We start from the raw sequence: 17,433 nt of genomic DNA on the forward strand, positions 1-17,433 counted from the left end.
GTACCATGCCTGCCTGGATGCTGCCATGCTCCCACCTTGATAATGGGCTGAACCTCTGAACCTGCAAGCCAGCCCCAATTAAATGTTGTCCTTATATGAGTTGTCTTGGTCATGGTGTCTGTTCATAGCAGTAAAACCCTAACTAAGACAGGGAGAACTATACTTTCATTTTCCATGAATAAGGTTCTAGGAGTAAAATACTTATTGGTGAATAGATGTTCAAGACATTGCCTTGTGTTTGTTGCTGCAGCAGTACATATGCTAAAATTGGAACAATACAAAAAAGATTAACATGGTCCCTTTGAAAAAGAAATTCATGAAATATCTGATATTTTTTGGAAAAGGGAGGAAGGAAGGAAAGAAGGAAGGAAGGAAGGAAGGAAGGAAGGAAGGAAGGAAGGAAGGAAGGAAGAAAGAAAGAAGGAAAGGAAAGGAAAGAAGGAAGGAAAGAATGAAAGAAGGAAATGACATGATTTTTTTTTTTAAAATAAAAACCATGTGTAAGTGTTCTACTTGCTCTTCTCATTGATCTTTAATTTCAGGCATTCTGGTGGGTGTGCACTCATGTCTCATGGTGGTTTTGACATGAACTGTTTACTAATCATATAAAGAATGTTTTGTCCCACCTACCATAGTGGCAGGCAGATTTAATCCCAGCCCTCTGGAGGCTCCTCGGCAGTGGCAGAGGCAGTGGATCCCTAAGTTTGAGGCCAACTTTGTCTACAACAGATTGAGTTCCAGGATATCCAGGGCTGTACAGAGAAACCCTGTTTCAAAACAAACAAACCAAAACAAAACAAAACAAAAGAATGTTTACTCTTATTTTTCAATCCTCTATCTTCTTTTGTTGTTGTTTTTGGTTTTAAAACTAAAATGAGAATATATGAATTATATACACGCAATTAGGGTACTATGTTAATAAAACCAACACTTGTTATTTTCAATAAATTAATAAATCTGCTTAAGTTTCTCTAATTTTGGTAAATATTTGGTAAATATTAACTCAAAACATAAATCACATATCTGGAGGGCTCCTCAGCAATTGTCTAGAATACAGGGTACCAAAAAGGATAGTACATGCTTATAATCACAGCAACGTGGGAGGTGGAGGCAGCAGGGTCAATCCTTATGACTTGTAAGCTCAAGGGTAACCTGGGCTATACAAGATTACACAGCCAAACAATTTATAAATTTAAAAACAACACGAACTTAAAGGTGTCCCCTGTTCAGAAGAGCCCAAATGTGTGCTGTATGCAAAAGACACTGTTTTTGACTTTGTAACACAGAGACTCTAATAGAGACTCGGGGACCAGAAACAGCAGGTACCATATTACAGCTTTAAGCCTCCTCTTCAACATCACCCTCTCCAAACACTCCCTGAAAGTATTCCCTCTAGGAGAAAATGACTCAGACTTCGGGGAGTCTCAGAACTGACAGTATTTGACCAGACATTTGTCTCTGATGAGATTTTACTACTGTGTTTTGTCCACGATTGTTCTAATGGCTAATTTAGCTTCATATTTGACCAGCTCATCAAAAAGTTCTACACCTAAATGTATGCACCCATGTAAGCATGTGTACTTTATTAATTTCTAATATTCCCTTAGTATAGAGTTGTACAAATTCTTTATGTACATTGGGCATCAGTCCTTCATCAGACATATTTAGTATAAACATTTTCTCAATGTGTGAGTTGCTTTTTTCAGTTACTTAGCACTTTATTAACAAAGCATAAAATCTCAGTGCTAATGAGGTCCAATGCAGTTTGTTTTGCTTTGTGATCTGTGTTTTGTGTGTCTGTTAAATTCTTGCCTATCTCCAGACTGGGAGCATTTCCCCCAGGATGTTGTCTTTTACTTAGCATGGTCCTCCTTCATATATCACTGCTTTAATGTATCTTTCTACAGTCTGTGTCCTTTCTCTGATTCTTCCTATCTCTCAAGCATGGGTGTTTCCCAGCTTTCGCTCTCTTTGATTTTAAGTACTGTGTACGCATCAAAGAAAGCTTAGAGAGAAGACCTAGTGAAGAAATAATAACAGTAATGCCAATTCTACATGGTGGTTGAGCAGGATGAACAAGCTAGAGAGCAGACTGTCTGCACTTGAATTCCATTTCTGCTACCATCTGGTTGTGGTACTGGGTAGTATTTTACATGGTAAAGAATTCACAAGACTCAGTAGCACTTGGTACTAGGAGTTTTGTTGTTGCAAAGTATGTGAAGCAAAGATAAGATGTGTGTTCCCAGAGTACAGAGATAGCAAGCACGTGTCCTAAAGTGCTTTATTTTTTTTTTTTTCCTCTGAGAGAAAAGTTTGTCAACAAATGTGAAATGTCTCTGCACAGGGAAGGCTCTGGGTCTTATGGCCCCAGGTTTTTTATGTGGGGTTTGTAGTGCAGGTATATCCAGTTATACAAATCTGACTTGGCCTCCAAATCTCAGGACCCAACAATGAAACTAAGGGACATGGTCCGCTTTTGTTTTTTCCTCTTGAAGACTATAATCTACTTTGTGTTCTTTAGGAGGCAGGAAGGAGAGACATGAGCAGCAAAGAATATGCTATCAGACCTTCTGTCTGAATGTTCTTGGGTTCCAAAATTTGGACAAACAAGTCTATACCTTGGCTTCCTCCTGGGCTCCATCTGTTTCGATTGCTTTTGTCTGAAAGTACAAATTGCCGTAACATGGGGTAGAAGGCTATTTGTTTGCATGGTTATTTCAGGAAGTAGAAATATAGAAGTGAAAATGGAAAAGAAATGAGACAGAAGAGATGAACGGGAAGGGAAGGAGTGGTCGTGAGCTATTGAACAGCTGAGGATCAATCCCCTTGACCAACCTCTGACATAAAGTGCCTAAGAAAGGGTCCTCCACAGTGTGGGGGCTGGGCCAGTGAACCACCGATTTTGTGTTCTACCATTTGAGGCATCAAACTTACTCTTCTACTTGTCTGTAGGAATAATGGAGAAGTGAAGTTTGGACAGGGAAGCTGCCATCAGTACATAGAACATCTCTGACACACACGCATATGCAGTCACACAGGTACACAGGCAAACACACATGCAGACACACAGCACACACACTGAAGAGGAACAAGTCAGGATCATAACCTGTGGAGTGCAGAAAGCAGGAAGGGGCTGATACCAAGCATCCTTGTTCTGTGCACCACTTCCGGGTACATAGGCAGCCATCTTCAAAGTCTTCTATGGCAAAAAGGGAAGACCTGAAGAACTGACTCCTCCAGTCTTGGAGTTGCTTGTTTGTTTGCTTATTATTTATTTATTTATTTATTTATTTATTTATTGGTTTTTCGAGACAGGGTTTCTCTGTATAGCCCTGGCTGTCCTGGAACTCACTTTGTAGACCAGGCTGGCCTCGAACTCAGAAATCTGCCTGCCTCTGCCTCCGGAGTGCTGGGATTAAAGGCGTGCACCACCACTCCCCGGCAGCTTGTTTATTTTTATTTGTCAATATTATTCCAGGACAAAGGGTACTACAATACCAGGTCAACTTGTGGAGTGTACCCAACAAACTCCTACTCCAGTTCCAGCTGTCCTCAGATAGAGGATGTATCAGATATTAAACTGGCAAGAACAAATACTACACTTGTTTTTAGCCCCAAGTCCAGGAAGTATCCAGTCCTGGTTTTGTTTTTGTTTTTGTTCTGTTTTGTTTTAACTCATAGAGACATCCATCTTGTGCTACCATGTCAGACCCCAGTCTTGGTTCTTGACACATTAACATAATTTAAACTGTTTCAGATTTCCCTAATAAAATTATTTTTCTTGTTGCAGTCTCAGACAAAGCTTAGGGACTTAAAACTAGAGCTGTTCTTATGATCAAAGGAGCACCCCATCAGCTCCATGCCAGTGAGTGTCAGCAATCTAGATAGAGATCGGAACCCCTGACGTCATCAGGATGCCACAGATCAACCACTTTCTTAATGCTGGCCATTTGGTGTATACGCTAAATGCTGTGCCAAGCATATCTGTGTCATACTATTTATTAAGCACCATAAATACAAATGGATGACTGAAGAGTAACATCTATTTTTTTCTTAATTTTTTATTATTTAAATTCATTTTATACATCAAACATATTAATAATATTGAGTATTTTGAGAATCAAATAATACATAAAAAGTGTAACGTATCTATAACATACTTTGTTCCATGTAAATTATTTTTTTCCCCAAAAGAGTACATTTGAGGGCTGGAGAGATGGCTCAGCGGTTAAGAGCACTGACTGCTCTTCCGAAGGTCCTGAGTTCAATTCCCGGCAACCACATGGTGGCTCACAACCATCCGTAACGAGATCTGGCGCTCTCTTCTGGAGTGTCTGAAGACAGCTACAGTGTACTTACATATAATAAATAAATAAATCTTTTAAAAAATTATTTTTAAAAAAAGAGTACATTTGACCAAAGTATATGCACTTCATAAGCTCATTTAGTGCTGCCAGGATGTGCCTGGGTGCAGAGCCATCTGCCAAGACATGGGTATACTCTCAAGGGTCACACCCTTAAAGAAAACTGACTCTCCCAGCAATTGTCAATAGCTTCTCAACTAACATGAAATTGGAAGGGAATGGTGGTGGGGAAGGGAAGGGAAGGAGAGGGGACGGGAGGGGAGGGGAGGGGAGGGGAGGGGAGGGGAGGGAACCAGGGACTGGCTTGGTCAAAGCATGTATGAATTCGCAGACAATAATAACAAAATCTTTTAAAAGGACATCAAGTTGGGAAGGAATAGAGAGGTGGGGTGGATCTGGAAGTACAGGGGAAAAATAGGGGATAAAATATAATCACAATTCATTACATGAAATTCTCAAAGGAATAATAAAATATATTTGATTTTTAAAAAAATCTCTCATTGTTGAAAGTTTTGAAAACATAAAATGTATAACCAACAATAATCCAGTTCTCAAAAACCCAACTATAAACATTTTAATTTATTTCATGATTTTAATTATTTATATATAATATATATTTTATGAACAAAACATACAGTTTTACAGCCTGACTTTCTAATTTAGTATAATATTATCTTTTTCAGAAAGAGAATTTTGAATGTTTGCAAAATCTCACATCTGTGTCAGGAATTGTACTTGCCTTCCATTACCAGAGTTTGGCAAGTATAAATAATAGTTTTGTTTCCTTCATATTCTGGAGAAAGGTGGTTTCTGGCTTTGTGACAATGGTTCAGAGATGTCAGAATTTTAGTCCCACACGGCTGTTACAGTCCAAGCCATCATCTCAGTGATCAAGACATCTAGTTTTCCCTGGGGACTAGCATGCCTGCAATGCCAGCTTACAGGGAGCAGAGGCAGGAAAATCGATCCAAAGTTCTGGGTCAGCCTGAACTACAGTGAGACTGGCTCAAAAGATCAAGGTCAGTTAATCAGTCGGTCAATCAACAAAGGCACCTGGATCTAGCCAGCAATCCTACCACTGAGTTCCATCTGAGGGCTTCTGCTTTTAGCTCATGGGCCATTTTCTGAACCAGGAGCTAGGAAACACAGTATTACTAGTGAAACATATGTTATGTATGCCACATTACACAGGCTCGTTTGATTTAAAGACAAACAGTAGGATGGAGACTGTGTGCCAGCATTCCTACCACATGTAGGATGTAAATGTTTTTATTTAACAAATCCTTATGGTGTATACCATAGTTTAAATTGTTATGTTATTAAATATAAATTATTAAGTATAAATTGATAAATAACTTCTACTAATTTTTACCACTATACCAATTAATATGTTAGGTGTTTCTGCAGAAATGTTTTTGTGAGCTGGAGAGGTGGCTCAGTGGTTAAGAGCACTAACTGCTCTTCCAGAGGTCCTGAGTTCAATTCCCAGCAACCACATGGTAGCTCATAGCCATCTGTAATGGGATCCAATGCCCTCTTCTAGTCTGTTCTGGTGTGTCTGAAGACAGTGACACTGTACTCACATACATAAAATAGATAAAATATTTTTTTTAAAGAAAGAAATATTTTTGCATATCTTTTATCTTCTGATGACAATAATCTCGTGTTAGATTGCAAAAGTTACTTTCCAGAAATGTTCTAGCAATTTAAACCTTTACCATTAAATAATAAAATTGTTATGCAGCCTTTCTGAAAGTTGTTCATTGAATACTTGCTTTCTGCCCAGCTTCAGCCAGCCCTTTCACTATTTTTAATATGAATATTCACAAATATCAGAAAATGCAATCAACCTTAAATAGAATAAGTCAAAACAGCAATTGCTAGGCACTCTGCATTTTAGTTAATTAAATATGTACCAGCAAAAAATAAAACAAAACAAAAAAACAACCTTATTGAGAATGAGCCTACAAGGAGAAAGACACATTTTTAAATTGTGCATTCTTTTATCTGCTTCTTTGTAGGAGTCTCTAAGATGGCTTTGGTATCAGTAACTATAATAGGCCACAGGAGATAAGACGACAAGAAAACATCCATTTCAGAACCTATCAAAGAACAACAAAAACCCGAACACTAAATCAACCTGTGATCTTGAAAATGTAATATTAGAAACTTTTATTTGAGACGTGGATTTTAAAACAGCAACAGTGGTTCTATAGACTGAAGCAATGCTCGAGAAATTTTGAAGTCTGCCTGGAGAGTTGCTTTGAAATGGAATAATGGAAACAAGCCAAGCTGGGTCTCTGCACTGGGCTCTGCCCAGGTCCTCAGCAGGAGACAAACTTGAGGCATTGAGAATTATATACAGTTCAGATGGTCTTTGGGTTTGTAAGCCAATACATTTCTGATAAACTAAATTGTAATTTCAAATGTATTTTGGAAACTTAAGTAAGAAGAACTCAGATGCTTTTCAGCTAATAGTGTGGGATCCTGGAAACCACCCAGTAATTTATTTTTTATAAGTATGTTTCTAAAATAAGTTTTCTTTACAGCTAGACATGGTAGGCCTTGGGCTCTATTAAAACAGCAATGGGAGGCTGGAGAGGCAGCTCAGAGTTTGTAACTCTTGCAGAGGACCCAGGTTCGGTTCCCAGCACTTACAATTATTTATTACTCCGGGTCCAGGAGATGTGACTCTATCTTCTGACTTGAGCAAGCAGCATGCATGCTCACAATATACATACATACACACAGGGGAAAAAAAACCCCAAAAGGCAAAAACAAAATAACAAAAAGACACTTATACACATAAAATAAAAATAAATAAATCTAAAAATTATTTTTAAATTCCAGGGGGCTTTTGATTTTAAAGTGTACAGTCACTATTCTACATAGCGCTATACATAGCCATCTGAATCGCTGTGGATAAGAGATGCAAACATTCACACAAAAAACGTTCAGTATATAAAAAGATATTTAATTTTACCAATACATTTAATTTAAAATTACACAGAGGCAAAAGCACAATTTTCATATTGACAAAAAAAGAAAAAAGAAAAGAAAGGAGTTTGGAAACACGCTGTGTTCAAGGATTCAGCATGATAACTCTTACAGAATAGGTTTGTTCAGTGGACTCGCAAATTACTCCAGGAGCCTTTCCACTTTTGATCTGCCCTCCAGAGCTTCTCTGAGGTAATGGATATTAAGCTTTGTCAGTAGAGGGCGCGAGAGAGACATTGCAGAAGGAAAAGAGACAATTTCTGGCAGGCTGGGTTTGGCTTTCTTTTACTTAGCTGTTCTTTCAAAGCCTGTGTTGCCTGTGCAGAAGAACGTGATGGAATCGGGCAGGTAGTGTCAGAGTGGCCAGTCTCAAACTGGGTCTAGTGGCCAGCAAGAGTGCCACGCAGTGCTTCACGCCAGTCTGTGGCTATTTGTGAGGCTTTGTATGCCCAAAAGGCGTTTCCTGCTTGCCCCTCACCCCCCAACTGTGGACAAGATTAGTGGAGGTCCCTCCCTCAATTTCTCCTCCATCCAGTAGTCCACCCTTGTTTCTAAGAGGCTTCTCTCCTGACAGACAGTGGAAGTTCCCTAGCTGGCTCTGCGGCCTTGGTATCCGTTTTCTGCACTGTAACATCCTTTATATCCTGCTTTGAAGAATTATGGTCAGCTGCCTAAGTCTAACTCACCACCTGTTTTGGAAATAAAATTGTTTGGGAACACAGCCAGGCCCATTTGTTTATGTACCGTCTATAGAGCTTTCCGTGTGACAGAGAGAGTATGGTCAATCTATTTGCAGTCTGTCCTATTGTAGAAAATGTTAGCCAATCATTATAGTTCTTTTCTTCTTTATGTTACTCTATCAGGGTTTTATAATTTTTAGCATTAAACTTCCTCTATTTTAATTGCTGTGTGGTTTCTGTCTCTACACGGTGCTTCCTCTAGTGGAACAAAAATACCCACGCTCAAGGTTATTTATTACAGCATTATTTGTCGTTGTAAAAATACTCACGAGCACTCTAAGTCCTCTACCATGGAGACTGATTAGTAAACTACAGTATCCACACAGCAGAGAGCTCACAAGCAGGGAGATCTCTGTGAACCGACACGGAATTACTTCCAGGCTGATGTGGAGCAACAAAAGGAAAACAAACAAAACTGAGAAATACGTGTATACGGTATGCCATGTTAATAAGACAAGGTTTGCTTCTAAATGAAACCTAGAGCTAATAAACCTGAAACCACCAGCAGATACTTACAGGATAAGAGCGGAAAGGGCTAGGAGGGAAATGACACACCAAGCCTATCTTTTACTCCAGCGTAGAGCAGTTGGAAGAAGCATCCAACACAAAACCTGTTTGGCCGTGAAGTGTTAAATAGCTTGCGTGGCTAACTAGGAGTTTCAGCTCGCTGATGGTGTAAGTGGCGTGAGAGCGTATTGTTCCACATGTTGACACTTCAGGATAAAGATTCAAGTTCCATGTACGGTTCTATCAAGTTGAAAAATGATGCTGCACGTGTGTGAGATCTGAAGCTTGGTCCTCAACATCCACATAAACATATAGACAAGCTGGGCATGTGGCATGCAGCTGCCCAGCATCTCAGAGCTGATTACGCAGGGTGATTCCAGCTGAACTGATGAACACAGGTTCACTACGGTACTCTGGTGTGGTAGATTGCTGTCTGTTTTTCTGACCCCCTCAAAAGGGGTGCCTGTGCTCAGGGGAGGTCAGGTGCAATCTTAGATAAGTCTAAGATTAGTCAGATAAGTCTAGAGCCTGTGGTTGGGCAGTGGAAAAAGAAGGCAGAGCAGAATGTTTTAGAGACAGGGCACACACACACACACACACACACACACACACACCATCCTCAGATGAACCATTCAAAGTCAGGGTACTCCAGGTGTGTCTGTGAATGAGTGTGTGTGTGAGAACTATAAATACTGCTTCCTACTGGTGACCATGTGTTTTAATCATGAACTTGTGAGTGAGGTCCCCGGAAGCAGAATAGTTATATTTGATTGATTATCAACTCTCCATAAGGGAGTCAGGGTTTGGACAGAGTCTATTGAGAGAAAAGTGTTTTTTGTTGTTGTTGTTGTTGTTTAGCTCATAAGTCCTTTCTGAATTTGTTTAACTCCATGAAGAGCTGTGAGAAACAAAGAAACATGAGTTCAGACGACCTACCTTCCCATCTAGTTTTCTATGTGCTTTGGAGAAGGCCCTTGGCCTCCCTGCTGGTTTTCTTGTTGTAAATGGGAATATTGCTACTGCATCCAGGACTACCTTTGGTTAAAACTCAAGGAAAGACTTGGAGGTGTCGTGCTTTCTTGAGGGAGTATCTCAAGAGAAAAATAGGGAGGTGTTAGGGTTAAGACAGAGCAGGGCGCTGTGGCCTCAGCTGGGGTTTAGCTCTAAACTAAACCCCAGGGAGCTTGTGAGCCTCACCGAAAGGCAGAGCCACCCTGCAGCGAAGGCCTGAGTCTCTGAGTCATGCTTCTTGACTATCCACCCAGGGATGGTGTTGAGGATAACATCCTCGCGTGGCCCCTGGTGGACTGAAAACGATTCTCTGGAGAAAGAGCTGTAAACTCTTAGCAACCAACACGTACGACTGCGAGATGGTGCGCCTGACTGGTAAAGGATCGAACCTATTACAATCACCACCTCACATGGTCATTGTGACAGTTCAATGTGACATTACAAAAACAGCACATAGAATAACATGTAACACCCGTTATGTGCTTAATCCAAACGTCTTTCTAAACACTTTGTCCTTAGAAAATTGCAGAATAGAACACAAATCCTCAAATGTTAGCTATTTTTGTTATCTTATTTCATAGCACATATTAGGTGTTTAACATGAGGGATGAATCATGTTATGCAGGGAAAGTATCTTTGCACCTCTCTAATTAGCTTCTACATTCTTTCCTTATTGCCTTAAACAACACAGTATCTTAGACCTTGTGTTATCCTGTGGTCAGTGAATTCACATTAACCTTTTGATGTTTTGGAGTCCCCCCAGATTTTTATCTAATTTTTATTCATGCTCTAGGTACCTAGTTAGGATGACACTACTAAATTTGGATGAGGTCATGGTGAGAGGAACCAGGAACAGCTGACCCACTTGCTAATTAGTCTCATTCCCCGTGATGACTGGGTAGACTACGAAGAAAGGGGAAAAAAATCCAGGAGCCCCCTTGATAGCATCTGCAACGCAGCACCTAATTCACTGTGGGGATTTGACTTGACAGCTGGCAAGACTTGCATAATCACCTGTGTGGCAGCTGGCTCTGCTTCTAGTGTTGGGTTCTGGCAATCCAGAGCCATCGATCAGGAACAGAGATAGCAAGTGGGTGAAAGGGTAAACTAGAGACCACAAGGGAGACCTGATTCCACATTGCTTTCCCTTGCCTCCCAACCTCTAATTTTGATGAAAGGATCCCTTCAGGGAAAACTGGTGCTTGTCATTAAGCTGAACAACCACTGACTGAGTACTCAAAGAAACCAAAGGAGGATGCAAGTCCCACAGCAGCTGAGGGGTGGGAGTGTTAGTGGTTTGCATCTTATCAACAAGGTGACCTGAGAAATCTCAGCGTGAGCTGAGGTAGGGCCTGGTGTTCTTACCTACAATGTCAAGTATGCAAAGGATAACAAGATGATTCACTTCCTCTAGTCAAAGCTTGCACACGGCAGCACTTGTGGTCATTGCAGACTTGAAGTACAGAGGGAAGAACAATCTGAGGAACACAGCTCTTCTTTGGCGAGATCAGCACAACACAGATCACCATACTTGCTTGTGACATCAAAATGTGTTCAGGTAAAAAGCCAGTAGTCTCCATTGTCAACCTAGCCTGTAAACTCAAGCATTCGGACCTTAAAGGAGAGATGGAGACAGGGAAAATGTCCAGGGGTAAATGGCCAAGTCCATCAGCTCGATCCAAAATGTGGCACCGGGAAGGTGATAAAGGATAGTTAACTCACTCTAAGAGCCAGGACTAGTCGAACTGTTAAACACACCAAGAAAAGAAGAAATGCCCAGCAGAGAGTGAGTGGACACACATGCAAGTGTCTTTAAGGCCACTTAAAAATCAGCACTTTCTAAATAGATAACCAACTGTATGATGCTAACATCTAGAGTTACATGGATGAGGATGTAGCTAAATACCTACATATGACCTGAACTGTTGCTTCTATGACTTTTCCAGATTTTTTCTTTTCCCTGATTCTAGAGTCAACTTTTATCTTTCTGCAAGGATTGATTTCAAGGCTATCTTGGACATTTTTAGTTACTTGTTAAGGGAAGGGAGAAGAGGAGATAAGAGGAGAGGAGAGGGAAGGGGAGGGGAGGGGAGGGAGAGATAAGAGGAGGAGAAGAGCCTTTCCGCTCGGCTGTTCTCCTGTATAGGAGGCAGCCATGGCGCCCAGCCGGAATGGCATGATACTGAAGCCCCACTTCCACAAGGATTGGCAGCAGCGAGTGGACACTTGGTTCAACCAGCCGGCGCGCAAGATCCGCAGGCGCAAGGCCCGGCAGGCGAAAGCGCGTAGCATCGCCCCTCGCCCCGCGTCCGGCCCCATCAGGCCCATCGTGAGGTGCCCTACAGTGAGATACCACACCAAGGTCCGGGCTGGCAGGGGCTTCAGCCTGGAGGAGCTCAGGGTGGCTGGCATCCACAAGAAAGTGGCTCGCACCATCGGCATCTCTGTGGACCCGAGGAGGCGAAACAAGTCCACGGAGTCACTGCAGGCCAACGTGCAGCGCCTGAAGGAGTACCGCTCCAAGCTCATCCTGTTCCCCAGGAAGCCTTCTGCTCCGAAGAAGGGAGACAGTTCTGCTGAAGAACTTAAGCTGGCCACCCAGCTGACAGGACCTGTGATGCCCATCCGGAATGTGTACAAAAAGGAAAAGGCCAGAGTTATCACAGAAGAAGAGAAGAACTTTAAGGCTTTTGCCAGTCTCCGAATGGCCCGTTCCAATGCCCGACTCTTTGGCATCCGAGCAAAAAGGGCGAAGGAAGCTGCAGAGCAAGACGTTGAAAAGAAAAAATAATTCTGTGTTGGAGAGTTGCAATAAATTTTCCATAAAGCAAAAAAAAAAAAAAAAAGAGGAGAAGAGAGGAGAGGAGGAGAGGAGAGGAGGAGGGAAGGGGAGGGGAGGGGAGGGGAGGGGAGGGGAGGGGAGGGGAGGGGAGGAGGAGAGGAGGCACTGTGATTAGGTTAGGCCAGGCAGTGTTAAGGTCTCAACCTCAGGGAGGGTGGAGCCTTGATCTCTCTCCTGGATTCATTACGAGATGTGGATGGACTCAATTTTGTGAAGGCATTTTGCAGGTAATAATAGTTGTTTGTGAACTGTGAAGCCACAGTTGCTGCTATGTGTTCAAGAAGATAACATTCCACCCCTTCCTCTGGCTCTTAATCCTTCCTGCTTTCCCTTCTGTAATGTTCTCTGAGCCTTAAAAACATGGTTTAAATATCCCATTTTGGGCCATGCATTTCAGCAGTCACCTTTTTTTTTTTTTTCTCTCAGCACTTGACCAAGTATGCTCTCCTACCCTGCCTTTTGTATTCAAGTCTTCAACAAGTTGATTCCACACCAAGAAGGGCAATCTGCTTTACCTAGTTCAGTTGTCGTTTCAATAGAAATACCTAGAAAACAGACACACCCAGGAATAACAGTTGACTAAATATTTGGGTGCCCCATTATTTGGCAATAGACAAAGTGGCACAGCATATCTGACATGTACCCAGAGGGGAGAAAGTCAGAACTACTTGGAATGAAGTGTTGACCCTCAGAGAATGAGGACAGGGATTCTGTTGCTCTAGGACCTGTTCAGAAAGAAGGGCAGTGACCAAGGGCATCCTACCGCCTCTCCCATGGGACATCTCTCACATATGGACAATAAGTATCTGTTCCCTAGGTAATTGTTCTTTTACATAATCTCTTGATGCAAGCCTTGTTTATTCCACACCACCTACAGGATGAAATCAACACTTTATGCCAGCAGCTGCTGTTCCAATTGTTCCCATGGTAGGTTCCAACCTGCTGGGTTTTGCTCAAGGCTTAGATGGTGGTGGAGGCTTTCCTAGGGATGATCAAGAGCAAAGCTGAGGAACCTTAGTGGATAAGGGTGACATGGCGGGGGGGGGGGAAAGACAATGCACAAAAGCCAAATCCAGTAAAAGAGCCTGGGCTTACTGACAGCACCAAGCCTGTTCATGAGATGGACCAACACTGGATACCTAGTGTACTGGCTAGTTTTGTGTCAACTTGACACAGCTGGAGTTATCACAGAGAAAGGAGCTTTAGTTGAGGAAATGCCTCCATTTCTCAATTAGTGATCAAGGGGGAAAGGCCCTTGTGGGTGTGACCATCTCTGGGCTGGTAGTCTTGGGTTCTATAAGAGAGCAGGCTGAGCAAGCCAGGAGAAGCAAGCCAGTAAAGAACATCCCTCCATGGCCTCTGCATCAGCTCCTGCTCCCTGACCTGCTTCAGTTCCAGTCCTGACTTCCTTTGGTGATGAACAGCAGCATGGAAGTGTAAGCTGAATAAACCCTTTCCTCCCCAACTTGATTCTTGGTCATGATGTTTGTGCAGGAATAGAAACCCTGACTAAGACACCTAGATAAAAGGCTGATTACAAAGAACAAAAGAGTTAGTTTATAAAATATATCTGGGAGCTCAAGGGATTTTAGTCCAGGGATGTGGATACCATGAAGAATAGGGAAAGAATTGCCTCTTCTTCAGAGAGACAGCCCAGGAGTGCTGGTGCTGGTGTGTTACAGGGAAAGGCAATTAGGCAACAGTCTCCTGCAGACGCAGTCAGGAAATGGTGCTGGGAGCTTTGACAGGAAAGAGAGCACATGGCTCTGTGGTAGCTGTCACTCATGCCCATTGAAACTAATGAAGGAAAATCGAGTAGAGTGCTTAGGCATACAGCAGACCCACGCCAAGAAGTCCAGGATAATTATCCATCTATCTAATAGCTTCTGATCTATGTGGGGGGAGGGAAAGGGCAAAGTTGTAATATCTGGAGCTTCCACTCAATGGGAGAAGCTAGCAAAAAGCAATATAATAGAGCTGTGGAGATGGCTCAGTAGATAAAGGGCTTGCCGGACAAACCTGAGAACTGGACCTGAGTTTGGATCCAGAACCCATATAAAAGTTGGGTAGGTATGATGGCCTGCTTGTAATCACAGTCCTTGGGAGGTAGACAAGGCATTTCTGGGGCAAGCTGGCTATCTAGGGCAGATGCAAATGCAAGGTTCAGGTCCAGTGAGGGACCCCACCTTAGCAGACAATATGGAGAACAATCTAGAAAGATATCCAGCATCGAGCTGGTCAACCTCAGGCCTCCACACTCACACATATGTGCCCACATATATGCAAATGTGCAGACATATACACAATGGATAAACAATTTCAAACATGTCCAAGTAATAAGAAGACCATAAAAGTATATGTGATAAGAAGACAATAAAAGTATACGTGTTCACATAGCATTATGTATTGTTTATTGGGACAGAAATCTTACATGTCTTCAGTTGTGAATTAGCATGTAATTAAATCATTCTAACTCACCCCACCCCCATCTTTTCCTTTCTGTCCCTCTCCCCTCCTCCTTCCTACCAGAGTGTCGAGATTACATGAGATCAGGAGGCCTAGCAGAAGGAAAAACTTCCCCCTCCCTAAACACAAGTCTGTGCATGCTATGCAAACACTCTAGCAATGAATTGCCCCCGTTCTTGCCATGGTTCTCATAAGGTCCACAGTCTTCGCTTGTGAAGGATGACACATTCTCAGTTCAGGAACGGGGGAGATCTGTAGATGAGTGCCAGGTTACCAATGAGGGCACACAGACACTGCCACTGTGATGGTTTGAAATGTTGTCCTACTCCAGGCTGGCACTGGTGTCTGGGAATTCACCCAGAGGCAGTACTAGTGACTCCTAATCACTAGTGTACTTGGTGACAATTAGAAGGAACATCTGCATTCAAGTAACAGCCATCACGTGAGAAGAGGATCAATGCCATGTGCTCATAGAAGAGCCTTAAGAAGGCTGTCAATGCTCCACTCATTCAGTCGTCTGTTCACCACACCTGCAATCCCAACTCCTGGGAAAGGGAGGCAGAGGGAGGGCAAATTCAAGCCCACACTGGGCTACAAAGTTAAGACCCTGTCTTAAAAATAACAAAGCAAATTGAAAACCTAATCCCAAACAGTCACACCATAAGACAGGCCTCATATTTCATATTAAGAATGTAAAGATAAACTCTCAAAGACTCCTCCCTGATAGTGTTTATAATCCAACAGTTCCAAGATGTGATGGACAGTCGATATTGGTGTTATGAACTCTGGCATGGTATAATTGTGGCATTAGGAATACCTTGGTGGGCCCTGCCAGGTTGTCTCCCCTGAGGAATCGCACAGGCAACAGGCCTAGTATAAAGAAGATTCATTATTGAGGGAGGAGAGAGTTGGGACCTGGAAAGGGGTAGAGGCAGAGAAAAGGTGTGCGTGTGTGTGTGTGGGGGGGGGGTGGTGCGGGGAACAGGAAGAGAGAAAGAGAAGAGAGTCCAGCCTGAAATACATGGGAACAGAGAGAGGAGGAAGAGGGAAGGCGGGGGGAAGGAAGGGGGAGGAAGATGCCCGGCTCACACCTGTCAGGTGGCAACACAAGCTGTTGCTAGGTAGCTGTTGGACAGAGCCTAGCAGATTTATCTGCAAGCCAACATTGGTCTAGTGGAGAACTATAACTTAGTTAGGAAGCATGTCTAGTTGTCCACATTGTTCAGATATCATGGGTGCTATCTGCCCTTTGATGGGTCAACAGAGAAATGTATGGAATCCTATTCAAGTGAGATTGTTGCCTGCAATCTCAGCTTTAGGAAGGTAGATATGGGATGATCCCTGGGGCTCACTGGCCAGCCAGCCTAGCCTAGTTGGCTAGTCCCGGACAACTAAGAAATATTTTTTGAAAAAATAAGGTGGAGGGGACTTGAGGAATGACACCTGATGCTGGCTTCCACAGGCGCGCGCGCGCACACACACACACACCATCAGAACTGGATTCCCTTCACTCAAAAGTATAAAAGTGAATGAAGGCAAGCTAGCACTGGATCAATACGGTTGATTAGAGTCCCTGGCTATGAATTCAGGTCACCTACTACACTGTGAAGCCTCTAGCCTTTCAGAGAAAGGAAACCACAGACACTCTGGCCCTTCCCTTATTCTTACTTCACCATATTCTCAGCTTCCTGTCACAAAATCCATCCCAGGGATGGCTCTTAGACTTGCTGACCAAATTCTGCACCATCTGTTCCCATCCATGGTTGAATTCAGTTCCTTCTCATACTCTAGGCATTTGACCACTTGAAATAAAGTTCTGCCATAAACACTCTTGGCCCTGGGGCTTCAGGCCCATCCACCTGTTCTGCTTTCTTGGTAAAACCTGCAGCAGCAACCTTTATAAGGGGCCTAATCATTTTGCCATCAACCCATGGCTCCAGGGGCAAGCTTGTTGCTATGGCAACATGGATGATCCAGCAGGCACACTGGCTGTCACTCTGCTTTGGGACTACTAGGGCTCAGGGAGGGGAACATCAGCTTCCTTTGGGAGGTAGCAGCCCTTATGGGCCAATTATCAGAACAGAGGCCAAGATGCCTCCCCCACCCTGTTCTAGCAGGCCCTGTGGCCCCAACCCCACCTCATACAAGGCTTCTTCTTTTTCTGCCCCTGGAGAGACTTGGAGCAAATTTAGAGAAACTGCCAGGTTCCATTAGGCAGCTTTGAACCTACATGTTGATTCTCTACAGGGGCCAAAGGGATGGCATTTCTCTTCTCTTACCTATCAGGGCGCAACCTGATAGTCCCTGAGAGAAGGTAACAGAGTTCTTACCCGCAAAACAACATACAGACTAAATAGCTGTTTGCACTGATGTTCAAGGTGGCAAGTATAACCCTGCCCTGCCTGGTCACCTGACCTCCTCACCTACTTAACCTCCATGCCCACCTGGCCTTCATGTTCACATGACCTTCAGGTCTACATGCCATTTATTCATGCACACCTAACCT

The 17,433-nt window shown here is 43.0% G+C and overlaps 1 non-coding gene and 2 pseudogenes across 1 annotated transcript; 2 read left to right on the forward strand and 1 right to left on the reverse strand.

The window, feature by feature from the left end:
- Positions 1–234: 234 nt before the first annotated feature.
- Positions 235–336, forward strand: Gm22491. The gene has a single exon (XR_003954751.1). It is a non-coding gene; the product is annotated as a U6 spliceosomal RNA (small nuclear RNA).
- Positions 337–3,461: 3,125 nt separating this feature from the next.
- Gm25572 lies at positions 3,462–3,631 on the reverse strand (annotated as a pseudogene).
- An 8,096-nt stretch (positions 3,632–11,727) lies between these two features.
- Positions 11,728–12,465, forward strand: Rpl13-ps6 (annotated as a pseudogene).
- The last annotated feature ends 4,968 nt before the right edge of the window (positions 12,466–17,433 follow it).

This window comes from Mus musculus, chromosome 3 (assembly GCF_000001635.26).
Source record: "Mus musculus strain C57BL/6J chromosome 3, GRCm38.p6 C57BL/6J".
Lineage (NCBI taxonomy): Eukaryota > Metazoa > Chordata > Mammalia > Rodentia > Muridae > Mus > Mus musculus.